Raw genomic sequence first — 14,073 nt, 5'->3', positions numbered from 1 at the left:
CTAGGATCAATATTTCGGTTGATTGATTAAATGTCAAACGGTTCCATTGCCATCACTCCAAAATTGTCAAGTGGCTAAATCAAGCAAAACATGCACTCTAAGGGAGTCCCCGAAGAGATTTGCAAAAAGATTGGATGAGGTTTCATGAGTTATCACGTCTTTCAGAAAAAGATAGTCAATATGTGTTTTCCATAAAAAAGAAAAAGAAGCAAGAATAAAAAAATAAAATCACAAAAATAGGAAAGAATGTCATGAACATTGTACAATTTTCCATTGCATTGCATTGTTGCGTACAAAGCTGCATTTACTACTTTTCAAGATAAAGGTTGCATGCATCTGCATCCCAAAAATCATGTGCAGTGCATAGATTTCTCTTTATATACCAATTTCCCAAATCTAATGTCCTACCTTTTGAGTTTAGGATGAGAGGCCCTCTCAAAGGGTCAACCTCTTGCTTTCTCATAAAGTTAAGCCTTTTGGTACCTGTACCTATTGGCTTGTTTCGTAGGACTCAAAGTCCTCGCCTTTGTCTTTCATAGGACTCAAAGTCCTCACTTTTATCTTTCATAGGAGTCAAAGTCCTCACTTTATATTTCACAAGATTCAAAGTCCTCACTTTCATCTTTTATAGGACTCAAAGTCCTCACCTTTATCTTTCACAGGACTCAAAGTCCTCGCTTTTGTCTTTCATAGGACTCAAAGTCCTCTGTCTTTGTGCTTTCATAGGACTCAAAGTCCTTTGTCAACAACATAGGATCCCAACTTAGACAAATCAGGAACCCAGAATGACAACTCAGATGATCCTGTAGCAAACATAAGACTTCTAGTAGCCCACTTTATTACAGGAGGTCCAGTATAAAAAGTTGCACTCCTCCAACTTGCAACCTAGACAAGACAAAAAGAAAACAATGAATGGTAAGTACTATCACACAAATTCCACAAAGGGAAAGTTATACTAAATACGTGTTTGGAAACACACATCCAAAGAACATATTTGGAGTTTTTGATGCAGTTCCAAACATGCTCTTAGCTGTTACCCAAAGTAGTTTTTGAAGCCCAACCACAAACTATAGTTTTGCTTGACATTAGTTGTCTATGCTTCCTATAAAAGACATTATTTTATGGAAAACACTAAAAATAAATTTTATTGTTTTTTGTTGTCTCTGCTTCCTATAAAAAGAATTTAAAAATACAAAATAAAATAAAATAAAAAGTAAAGTAATATTTTATAATTAAATATAAAACAGAAAAATATTCATTAGAGAAAGGAATTTGACCTGCATTGCAAGGAATAGGAAGCATTTGTTTCTTTTGCAACTCTAGAAACAAGAATCCCAATTCCTTGACCCCTACTGTGCAAAACTTGTTAATTATATTATATCCATAATGTTAACAAGTCAATTAATAAACATATGCAGGTGAAAATGAAATATATAGAATAGCAATATATATACTTTTAACTAACTAACTAGCAAGCTAGGCGTGGCAGCATTTGTTACCCTAAAAGCATCCTCATCAGTTCAATCATCACCAATATAGATTGGAAATACATCATTCAAATTCTTGTACCCTAGAAATATGCAAATAGTATTATTATAGTGAATCAGAACAAATATATGACTTATATATGTAGCATAGGTAGGTGAGATATCAAAGTAAGGCTATTTTTGCATGATTTAATATATATAGTTATCTACTCACCTAATGATTCTAACAAAAATTCATGAGCCTTGCCCTTGTCCCATTTGATGGTTGGACGGATCTCTAGCACTTTTCTCCCTTGGGTTAGCCTAAGTTGTGGATTCTCATTAAGCACCAATCTAACTTTCTCCACCAATGCTGCCCAACTCTAAGGAAAAAACAGAGTAATTTTTTTTTTTTTAAAAATGGTTACCGAACAATTAAAGTTTTTTGGCGTGTGTGTGGGTTTGGTAATTCTATTGATTCAACAATTACATGGTAAGTTGACTGGTACCTTTTTGTCAACACAACGAAAGTGCAAGGACAAGCAAAACTTATTGTTCTCAACCTTAGCCCCTGGGACAGTCTTCATTTTTTCTAACAAGATCTCGTACACCTGAAAAATTATTTTTTGATAACGTACGACGCTGTTAATATCTGATGTGCTGCCACAGGCTAATTTGGGAGGAAATGAAATAGAGGTTTTGCATTTAGATAAAAGAAAAAAGAGAAAATGAACCTCATCAATCATTGGTAGGAATTGACTCGCGGATTGGAACAACACTGCTTTATTATTATTATTATTACCCTAAAAGAAAGCAACAAATGGCAAAACCAGAAAGAAACAAAAAGATAGAATCTTCAACACACTGATTAGTTTCAGAAACTCTCTCTCACTTGCTTTTGGACTTTTTGTTGGACCAGTGATGTCCATGCCATGGCTTCCCGCATTGTAAAGTTCTGCCAATTTTACAAAGTTATATACCTGAAAAAAATAAATCAGAAAGAACTCCAATTAAATCTCTCAAGAGAAGAAAAATAAATAAAGAATCATTTAATCACTTCCATGTCACTTTTTGTACTTATTTTTCTTTGAAGAAAATGTACCTTATCTCTGCACCTTCCGGTCACGATTGCTGTGGGAAAATGTCTTGCTATACCCTTTAGTGTTGCTCTCATCTAATTTGAGAAAACAAAGTCTCGGATTAATCACAAACATAAGCTTTATTCAATGGATATGAGTATAAGAGAAAAATGGGAACAAAAGGAAAACCTTTCTAGTCATGAAAGCCTTATCTGGATCTGCAACAATTGGAGAGAGAGTTCCACCATAGTCAAGAAAAACTACAATTTGCTTTCCTTTGGCACTATATACTATTTGTTCAAAGGTGTTCAGAGCTGAAGGGTGATAAAGCTGCAAAGAGTGGTGAAATAGAAGCAGAGTCAGGTGATGAGCATAACCACACAGAGAATTATAAACCATGCAACATGTCCAACGAGAGTGGAGATAAAGCCTGCTAGTTGTTTCTTGGAAGCTAAAAATGGAGAATGACCAATTAGAAAAAAAAGGTGACACTAACAAATAACAACGTATATTTCAATTTTCAAATAGACCTGTGTTGGATCAAGTGACCTCAGAATAATTAAGAAGGGGGGGTTGAATTAATTATTAATGTGCTTTGACTAATTAAAATCTTATCCTTCTTAATGTTACCAGATTCAATTAGGCTTTACTACTAAGTTATGTAATTCAAACAAAAGTAAAGCGTAAAAGAAAAGTATACAACAGAAATTAAAGAGTGTAGGGAAGAAGAAGACAAACACAAAAATTTTATATTGGTTCGGCAACAACCCGTGCCTACATCCAGTCCTCAAGCAACCTACGGTTCTTGAGATTTCTTTCAACCTTGTAAAATCCTTTACAAGCCAAAGATCCACAAGGGATGTCCCCTCCCTTGTTCTCTTTGAAAACCCAAGTGTTCTGTAGAAGCAAAGCTTCATGGTGAATCAAAGGTGATTCAAAGGTGTTTTGATGATAACAATAATGATAACAAAAGATGATGACAAAGGTGATGACAAAAAGCTCAAAGATCAATCAAAGAAAAACTCAAGTGAATTAAGAACAATTCAAGAGTTCAAGATAGAATCAAGAAGAATTCAAGACTCAAGAGGAAAGTTAAGAGTCAAGAATCAAGATTCAAGGTTCAAGATCTCAAGAATCAAGATCAAGATTCAAGACTCAAGATTCAAGAATCAAGAGAAGGCTTAATCAAGATAAGTATGAAAAGTTTTTCTCAAAAATTAAGTAGCACATGATTTTTCTCAAAACATGTTTACCCAAGAGTTTTTACTCTCTGGTAATCGATTATCGGATTGTTGTAATCGATTACCAGTAGCAAAATTGTTTTGAAAAAGTTTTCAAATTGAATTTACAACGTTCCAATTAATTTCAAAAAGCTGCAATCGATTACAATGTTTTGGTAATCGATTACCAGTGCCTTTGAACGTTGAAATTCAAATTCAAAAGTGAAGAGTCACATCCTTTCACATAAAAGCTTTGTGTAATCGATTACACAAATTTGGTAATCGATTACCAGTGATTGTTTCTGAATAAATCAAAAGATGTAACTCTTCAAAAGGTTTTTTGACTTTTTCAAATCGGTTTTAAGTTTTTCTAAAAGTTATCACTCTTCTAAATGGTCCTCTTGGCCAGACATGAAGAGTCTATAAAAACAAGGCTTTGTTTTGCATTTCAAGTATCTTGAACACTTATTCATACAATCCTTTACAAGCCTTGAATCTCTTTGAACTTCTTCTTCTTCTTTGTACCAAAAGCTTTCCAAAGTTTTCTGGTTTTCTAAACCTTGAAAACTTGTGCTATTCATTCTTTTCTTCTCTTCTCCCTTTGCCAAAAAGAATTCGCCAAGGACTAACCGCCTGAATTCTTTTTGTGTCTCTCTTCTCCCTTTTCCAAAAGAACAAAGGACTATCCGCCTGAATTCTTTTGTGTCTCCCTTCTCCCTTGTCAAAGAATTCAAAAGGACACAGTTTGAGAATTCTTTTGATTCTTCCCTTTCCCTAATACAAAAGTGTTCAAAGGACTAACCGCCTGAGAATTCTTTTGTATCCCCATTCACAAAGTATCAAAGGTTTAACAGCCTAAGATCTTTGTCTTTACACATTGGAGGGTACATCCTTTGTAGTACAAGTAGAGGGTACATCTACTTGGGTTTGACTGAGAACAAGAGAGGGTACATCTCTTGTGGATCAGTTCTAGTGGAGGGTACATCCACTAGGTTCAAAGAGAACAAGGAAGGATACATCCCTTATGGATCTTTGCTTGTAAAAGGATTTTTACAAGGTTGAAAGAAATCACAAGGTCCGCAGGTCGCTTGGGGACTGGATGTAGGCACGGGTTGTTGCCGAACCAGTATAAAAACTCTTGTGTGTTTGTCTCCTTCTTCCCTACTCTTTTACTTTCCACTGTGCATTTTAATTTCCGCTTTTACTTTCTATTAAGTTTCTCTTCTACTCCTCATTCTCTTAACAATTTAGTAAAAGCCTTAGAAGAGTAATTTTTTAATCAGTAAAGGTTTAGGAATAATTAATTCAACTCCCCTTCTTAACTATTCTAAGGCCACTCGATCCAAGACCTTCCACTTGAACTGATCCACAAGAGATATACCTTCTCTTGTTCTCAGTATAACAATCCCCAAGTAGATGTACCCTCTACTTATGTACCCTCTAATGTGTAGGACAAAGAATTATCAGGCGGTTAGTCCTTTGAATCTTTGTTAAGGGGAAACAAAAGATATCTCGGGCGGTTAGTCCTTTGTGATCTTTTGTTTAAGGGGAAGGAAAGAATCAAAAGAATTCTCAGGCGGGGTCCTTTGAATTCTCTTGGAAAGGGAGAAGAGAGACACAAAAGAATTCAGGCGGTTAGTCCTTCGTTCTTTTGGCAAAGGGAGAAGGGAATGAAAAAGATGAATAACACAAGTTTTTGAACAAAGAACTTTTCTTAGAAGAGAAAGTTTTGAACAAAAACTTTTAGAAAGATGATGAGAAAAGAATCAGAAAATTCTATAGAAAGAGTTGAAAGATATTGAAAGAAAAGTTGAGAGAAGATTGAAAGATAGTTTTAAAGATAGATGATTATCTTTTTTTTTTGTTTCATGTCAAGGCCACATATTTATAATTTCTTGATGACTCAAGTCAAAACTTGTAACTCTTGGCAATTTCTTTAAAACTAATTATTTAAAAGGTTATGACTTTTGAAAGAATCTTCAAAAACAAGTCACTTGAAGAATTGTGACTTTTGGAAATGAATTTTTCGAAAATAGTCATTCGTAATCGATTACCATTAAGGTGTAATCGATTACACATCAACAGATGTGACTCTTCATTTTGAATTTTGAAAATCTTAACATTTTAAAACACTGGTAATCGATTACTACCTTCTGGTAATCGATTACCAAAGAGTAAATCTCTTTGGTAATGATTTTGTGAAAACTTCTTATGCTACTCAATGTTTTGAAAAACTTTTTAATACTTATCTTGATTGAGTCTTCTCTTGATTCTTGAATCTTGAGTCTTGAATCTTGATCTTGATTATTCTTGAATCTTGAATCTTGAAACTTGATTCTTGAATATTTTCTTGAAACTTTGCTTAACTCTTGATTCTTTGGCATCATCAAAATAACCTTGGAAGACATTGCTTCCACAACCTGAAATGAAGGGTAAATAGTATCCAATGATGTAAGTAGTGTTTCAATAGAATTAAAGGCATCAGTAATGTTTTCTTTCAACAATTCTAATCTCTTCAACTTCAAAGTTGGTAGCAATCTATTTACTAGATAAAACTAGTCAATTTCATATACTTATCCAACACCAGGAGAGAAAAACAATAAAATTTGTCTCCATGGACAATCATTATTAAAGGTCTATTTGCTAATGTGGTTACACTCATATTGGGTTACAGGCTTACACACCTGTGGAAAGATTGAGACCTAACTGAGTGCAGCAAAATTTGGACCTGAGAAATCTTTAATCTTATAAATTATGTCATTCTAATCACTTAACACAAGAAGTCTCACAATCACAAGCTAAAAATAGAAATTTTCCAGAGAGACAACTACCTTCATAAAAAATATGTTGGAAATGAGAGAGCTTTAGGGGGGAGGAAGAAACAAAGAACACAAACATCAAGAGAACATAATAAATTCACCTATTAGTGTGAATGAGTCATAAATAAGATAACCTGGTATCGATTTCCTTATTATCATACTAAAAGTCCACCTTTCAAACTAGAAAGTTGAAATGCTCAGATAGCTTTTCTGTCCATGGCAATGTTTCCAGTGAAATTTCAGTAAATAGTATACAAAAAAAAAAAAAGCATACAAGCAGGACACAGTTTGAGAAAATTTTCACCTGTCCTACTCCAGCAACTAAGACTTCTCCTAATTTTGCAAAAGCCAAGGAATTCACAAACTCAGCCTGTTATGCAAAAGGATAAATTAAATGGCAGTGGATTTTTCAACTACAATAAAACTCAGTACAAATGTAAATCCAACACTAGAAAGATGAAGAATTGCATGTTTGGAAATTACTTTTTGACTTCAAAAGTAAAACTTGATTTTTTACATAAAACTACAAATCTATGTACGAATTTACAGGTATACAATCTCTATTCTATGCAAGCTTATTTTAAAACATCACATGGCACAAAAAAGTAAGGTTTGAAAAAAAGGGGAGAGTTATTCAATAAATAACAAGGGATTTAGTGGTTTACAGAAGAAGCTACATTCAACCGAAACAAGAACAACAATAGCCTTTTCAACAGAAGCTATAATCAAAATCTAAGAAAAATTAATCTAGGAAAAGTTAACTAGATTTTAGCTGCTATTCCTTTCACTTACCAATGGCACACTATAAAGAGACTAAATGTCTTTGGTATCACTTTAAATTTACCATAATCGAACAGAACCATTGTCAGCCCCAGATGCAGCAAGGTCGTTGTTTCTACAAACACTGACCGCACTGACCCAAGAGAATACTGACAAACAATGATGATCCTTGGGATGGTTGTAACCATTTTATGCAGAATGAAGACAACGATAACACTTTACGATCTTGAGATAAGGCTAAATATAACTAGCAAATGTATTACAAATTCACACATTCATTTTTGCAATCTCTGGAATCTTCCCCTTCATCTTTTGTAAAGCTTTAGTCACTAGCCTTCAATTGTATAAAAGTTCCAAGAAAGACATAGTATATAGAATTAAATGAAAAATAAAAAGGATTAGCATGCCATAAACAAAGAAATATCAGCCCTTAATGTCTTGTTGTAGGAACATACTTAGCTCTGTCCTCTTTAGCAATCTCATGATGTCTCATCCTTTCCCATAGACGTACAAGCTCCTATTCAAAATTAAATTAAATTAAAATTAAATACCACCTGGTGAATTCCCAACCCATCAAGGTTACAACACTCAATTCAACTGATGAAAGAACAAACAATAAATAAAAAATAATATGTCTCACTTGCTCAAGAGTGAAATGTCGTTTTCTCTTCCTTTATCTAGCATCTGCTAGTTCCTTATACGAAACAATCATAATCTCATCTAATCAATCAAAACAAATAATCTCCAAATGCCTCAACAATTAATTAATTGGCATAAAACAAAAAAAAAAAGAAATTGCAAAAATCCTGGAACGATCCAAAGCGAAATTGTAGATATTCTAATTATTAAGGAGAGAAACCTTGGAATGAAGACGACGTTCTCGGCCGGTGTCTTCTTGTTCTTGTTGTCTTTAGCAACGGAGTCTAGTTTGTGCTTCTTTGAGGCAATGAGGTTCGAAGCCTTGGGATCTTCATGAGTTTCAGTATTGGGTCGCTTTCTCTTTTTGGTGTCTCCAGCGTCATGCTTCTTCGCCGCCATTGCTTAAGCTCTGAGGTTGAGTTGCTTGCAGCTATCGCCTGTCACTGGAAAGGGAACCCTCTCTGTCTAACTCCAAGAAAAACAATTACTAGGGTTTATACTTTATACTAAGGCACTTTCTACCATGGACCCCCCCACATGCAAAGGCTTCCCTATCCCGAGTTCAACCCTCTTGAGACCTAGCCTCGACCACTGCGACAGAATTAGTTATAGATCCAATTGATTAGAAAATTCAAGTAGCAAAACCTCTAAAATCACCATAAACAAATAGCACATGAAAACACTAAAAACATGCATTCACTTCATAATGCTGAAATGAAACCATTAAATCAATTTCAGATCTAGAAACCATGAATGAAGAAAACAAACCTAGTAGTAGCAAAAGGCAATGCGGTGAAATCGAAACCCAAACCAGGATGTCTGTTGCCCTAACCTAGTAAATTCCTATCAAATGAAGATAAATCACAAGAAACATTTGAACACTAAAAGAGAGAAAAGGAGAAACAAACTCACGATAATGGAAAGATTGTAGATGAAATGCCTCGTTAGGGATTAGGAAGAGAGGGCATCATCCTAAGAAAGGGTTAGAATGATTTTGGTTTTTGAGAGAATAAAGAAAGTGTGCCTGTTCTTTTTTTTCATTTTCATATAATAAATAAAATATAAAATATGAAAGGAGACTATAGTTAGAAGGGCTAGTTAGCATATAATTTTGAAAATCTTTTTATGGAAATTTTTTTTATTAAAATAAATAAAATATTATAACTAAGTTACAAATTTTATATTTTTCTATAAAATAAAAAATTAAATAATCTTAATAATTATTTATGCATATTAAAATTAAAATCAAAACATATTTACATCAATAAAATATATAATTTTGTAAAATAATAAATTATATATATATATTTAATATACAGTTAATTATATTCATAAGTAAAAGTGTCCGTAGGTATAAGTTTTTAGAGATTTTACCTATACTAAACATCGATAAGTATAAGTTTTTATTTATTTATTTATTTTTACCTACATCAAACTTGGATAAGTATAAGTCATTTTGCTTTTACCTACAGTAAAAACATGTAGGTATAAGTTTATTTGAGTTCTACCTACACTAAATTATGTTCGTAGGTAAAAATGTGTGTAGCTACATGGACAATTTCTTGTAGTGTATATTCTGCAGTTGGGTTCTATTAGGAGCCATGTCGGTATTGTACTGATACTGCCTAATGAAAGCAATAATCAAGTCTTTCCGTGTGCGGATGCGAGAAGCTTCCAAATTGGTATACCAGATGATCGCCGCTCCGACCAAACTATCTTGGAAGAAATGCATCAATAGCTTCTCGTCTCTAGAATATGACCCCATTTTCTGGCAGTACATCTTCAAATGATTCTTGGGGCAAGTGGTCCCCTTGTATCTATCAAAGTCAGGTACCTTGAATTTTGGAGAGATGACAACATTGGGTACCAAGCATAAATCCGTGTGAAGGGGTAATCACAAAACCCTTCAACCGCCTTTAATCTCTCTTCAATGAAATCAAGTTTTTCTCTTCCTTCAACCGCCGAAGGTAGTCCTCCCATGGAGAAGAGTAGCGGTTGCATTGGGCGGGGTTGAGAGACTTCCGCGATGTTGGGCTGAGGCAACGCATTGGGCGCCGACCCCTCAGTGGTGAAAAGGGGGTAGGAGTCGACATCCCCTTGGGGGAGTGGCATGATCCATGTAGGCTAGGGAGGTTGTCCTTCGAAAGTAGGGGGAGTGGCATGATCCATGTTTTCATGCATGGCAGGCGGCATAAAGTCTGGTGGCCCAATTACAAAAATACAGCCCAAAAACGAAATAAAATAAAACTGGACGGCAAATAAAATTGTCTGCTCTCTTCAAGTCCAAGCCAGTTCAGCCCAATTTCGGATCCAAGCCCAATTGCTTATAATTCTCCTGAAATTAAATTAAAACACATAATTAGTCAAGTAGGCCCAAATGATAAAACTGCATAAGTAATTTGACAATTAATGCTAATAAGTAATTAAAATGGTGATAGAAAGGGGTAAGAAATAGGAGAAAATAATGACACATCAAGTTCCCCCACACTTAGCCTTTTGCACTCCTGGGCAAAATCAAAAAGCAGAGCAAGGAACAAATCCAGAGACATTAAAGAGAGATAAACAAACACAAAAACATTTACATATTTCTCAATGAATCTCAAGGAATGAAAGGAATGGGCAACATCCAACACGTAAAGAGTTAAAGAATCAAGACAGTCATGAAAATCATCCAAGCATCTCAAACATGGCAAGGTAGTCAATCAGCTCAAGAATTGAATGAAAAGTGATAAAGGCTCACAAGATATGCATTTTATCTCTCAAGTGTCTAGGTTATTGTTTACTCTCAGAGTACCCATGAAAAACAAACACCACATAGACTTGGCAAGACTCTAAAATTGACAACCAAACACCACAAACACATGCACATGAGGATCAAAAGGTCTTTTAAGGTTGTAATGGGGCCAGGGACAAGGTAGAGGAAAGTGAGAGATAAGTAGTTAAAACCCAAAGGAATAGAGAAGCAATGAGGAATAAGTGGAAATCAAGCAGAAGTAGTAAACCCAAAACCAAAATTAAAAATTAAGTATAAAAAGTAAACCCAAAACCTCCAAAATCAACCAAGTCCTCAAACCAGTCCAAGTCCTCAAAACAAGACCTCATTTATTCAACTTCATTCTTTTTCTATTTTTCCCTTTCTTTTTTTTTATTTTTTTATTGAACATTAGCATTTGAAAGCATTTTGAATATTTGAACAATAAAGCAACAATTAGGCAATATATGTATATACATCAAGCATGGCAAAAATACATCATCAAGCATGGCCAAAAAAAACATATCATCCAATGAAACATACCTCCCCCCCCCCCCCCCAAAAAAAAACTTATTCCCAAAACAACTCCAAAGCTCCAAAATTCCTTAAGGGTAGGGTGAGATCATGGTTTTTCACTTAAGGCTTGTAATGAGCTTCAAAACAAAGAAAGGGGAACATAGGCTCAAAGGGGCTATCAAAGGAATTAATTCAAGGTAGGCTCATTTGGCTAGAGGCTTATAAGAACAAAATGCCTAAATCATCTCCCAACATGCATGTGAACCAAGTATCAACAAGAGTCAAGCCAAGGCTATTGTGCAAGCAATCAATGGGGCAAAACACACCGAATAAAATAGATGATGATGGTTCAAAATCTCACCAAGGGTAAATCTATCACTTTCAATTCAACCTTTCAAAACTAACTTGACATGTAAAGAAAAACAAGGATTTCAATTCACAAAATGCCAAGAAACTCCTAATTCAAAAACAATTACCCATTACCTGTACATAACCTAGAATTCAAAGAGAAACATGCAATGTTGTACACAAAACATAAAACCAAAATAACAAAATTAACCTAGAAAACCCCAAACAAAGAACAATCTCCCCCCCCCCCCACTTAAACAACACATTGTCCTCAATGTAGCACAATCATAAGATCAAGAGCAATCAGAACAATCAATAAATTTGGACAAGTGCAATAAAAGTAAAGAAGGAGACAGAAAAAGAAAACTCCCTAAGTCATGGCGGAAGAGAAGTAGGGTGAAGTAAGGAGGTCTCCTCCACCACTACATCCACCAAGGAGGGATTTGTGGGGAATGGTTTCAGCCGGTGTCCATTGACCTTGAAGCTCTTATCTATGGATTCAATTTTGATCTCAACTATACCATAAGGAAAAACATTAGTCATACAAAAGGACCAATCCACTTTGACCTCAACTTACGACTCATGAGTCTGAGCCTAGAGTTATACAATAAAACTTTCTGTCCAACAATGAAGTCCTTCTTAGCTATCAAGCTGTCATGGAACTTCTTGGTCTTCTCCTTGTAGAATTTGGAATTCTCATAGGCTTCTAAATGGATCTCATCTAGCTCACTTAGTTGCAACTTCCTTTCCTCTCCAGCCTGAACAATAGAGAAGTTACAGGTCTTTACAGCCCAGTAGGCTCTGTGCTCTATCTCTACATGAAGATGACATGCCTTGCCAAAGACAACCCGATAAGGAGACATTCCTATGGGTGCTTTGTAGGCAGTCCTATGCACCCAAAGAGCATCATCCAGCCTGGTGCTCCAATCCTTTCTATTCGGCTGCACAATCTTCTCCAAGATCCTTTTTATCTCCCTGTTTGAAATCTCAACCTGCCCATTAGTTTGGGGGTGGTAAGGTGTGGAAATTTTGTGCACGATCCCATACTTTTTGAGCAAGGCATACATGGATCTGTTACAAAAATGGGTGTCTTGATCACTAACGATGGCTCTAGGGACTCCAAACCTGCAAAATAGATTAGATCTAACAAAATCCACAACAACCTTAGCATCATTAGTTCTGGTGACTTTGGCTTCCACCCATTTTGAAACATAATCAATAGAAAGGAGAATATAAACAAAACCAAAAGAGACAGGTAAAGTCCCCATAAAGTTTATACCCCAGACATCAAACACCTCACAGAACAACATGGGTTGTTAAGGCATTTGTTGTCTCCATGAAAGTGAGCCGCCTGCTCTCTAACAAGGCTCACAAGTGCTACAAATTCTCCACGCATCCTTGAAGATGGTGGGCCAATAGAAACCGCAGTCAAGCACCTTGCAAGTTGTCCTCTATATGCCAAGATGGCCACCTGGTGCAGAAGAATGACAAAATTGCAGGACCGAGTCAATCTCATGGTCTGGAATGCATCTCTTAATAACCTGGTCACTGCACAACTTCCACAAATAGGGGTCATCCCAAATATAATGCTTAGCATCACTCTTAATTTTTTCAGTTTGAGCTTTAGATGCTAAGGGAGGAAAAACAGAAGCAACCAAATAATTCACAATATTAGCAAACCAAGGAGTGGGGAAGGAATCAGAAATATTATATAGAATTTACAAATGGTCATCCAGAAAATCATCCCGAATGGGTGAGTCCTCAGACGCACGCTCAATCCTACTTAGGTGGTCAGCCATGAGGTTCTGTGCATTGCTTTGTGTTGGATCAAGTGGCCTCAGAAAAATTAAGAAGGGGGGTTGAATTAATTATTACTAGACCTTTACTAATTAAAAATTACCCTTCTTAGGTTTTTATTATGTTGTTAAGAAAATAAATAATAGAAAAGAAACTTAACCAAAAGTAAAAGCAAGAATTAAAGTGCACAGCGGAAATTAAAATAGTAGGGAAGAAGGAGACAAACACACAAGAGTTTTATACTGGTTCGGCAACAACCCGTGCCTACATCCAGTCCCCAAGCAACCTGCGGTCCTTGAGATTTCTTTTCAACCTTGTAAAAATCCTTTTACAAGCAAAGATCCACAAGGGATGTATCCTCCCTTGTTCTCTTTGAACAACCTAGTGGATGTACCCTCCACTAGAACTGATCCACAAGAGATGTACCCTCTCTTGTTCTCAGTCAACAACCCAAGTAGATGTACCCTCTACTTGTACCACAAAGGATGTACCCTCCAATGTGTTAAGACAAAGTTCTCAAGCGGTTAAACCTTTGAAAATTTGTGAATGGGGATACAAAAGAATTCTCAGGCGGTTAGTCCTTTGAAATCTTTTGTAAATGGGAAAGGGAAGTATCAAAAGAATTCTCAGACTGTGTCGTTTTGAATTCTTAGACAA

The 14,073-nt window shown here is 35.5% G+C and overlaps 1 pseudogene; it reads right to left on the bottom strand.

The window, feature by feature from the left end:
• Positions 1-1,258: 1,258 nt before the first annotated feature.
• LOC100805492 (probable trehalose-phosphate phosphatase J) lies at positions 1,259-8,402 on the bottom strand (annotated as a pseudogene).
• Between the last annotated feature and the right edge of the window lie 5,671 nt (positions 8,403-14,073).

The sequence above is a fragment of the Glycine max genome, chromosome 7, assembly GCF_000004515.6.
Source record: "Glycine max cultivar Williams 82 chromosome 7, Glycine_max_v4.0, whole genome shotgun sequence".
Taxonomy (NCBI): Eukaryota; Viridiplantae; Streptophyta; class Magnoliopsida; order Fabales; family Fabaceae; genus Glycine; species Glycine max.
Note: the sequence above shows the minus strand (reverse complement) of the source record. Positions and strands in the feature narration are given on the sequence as shown.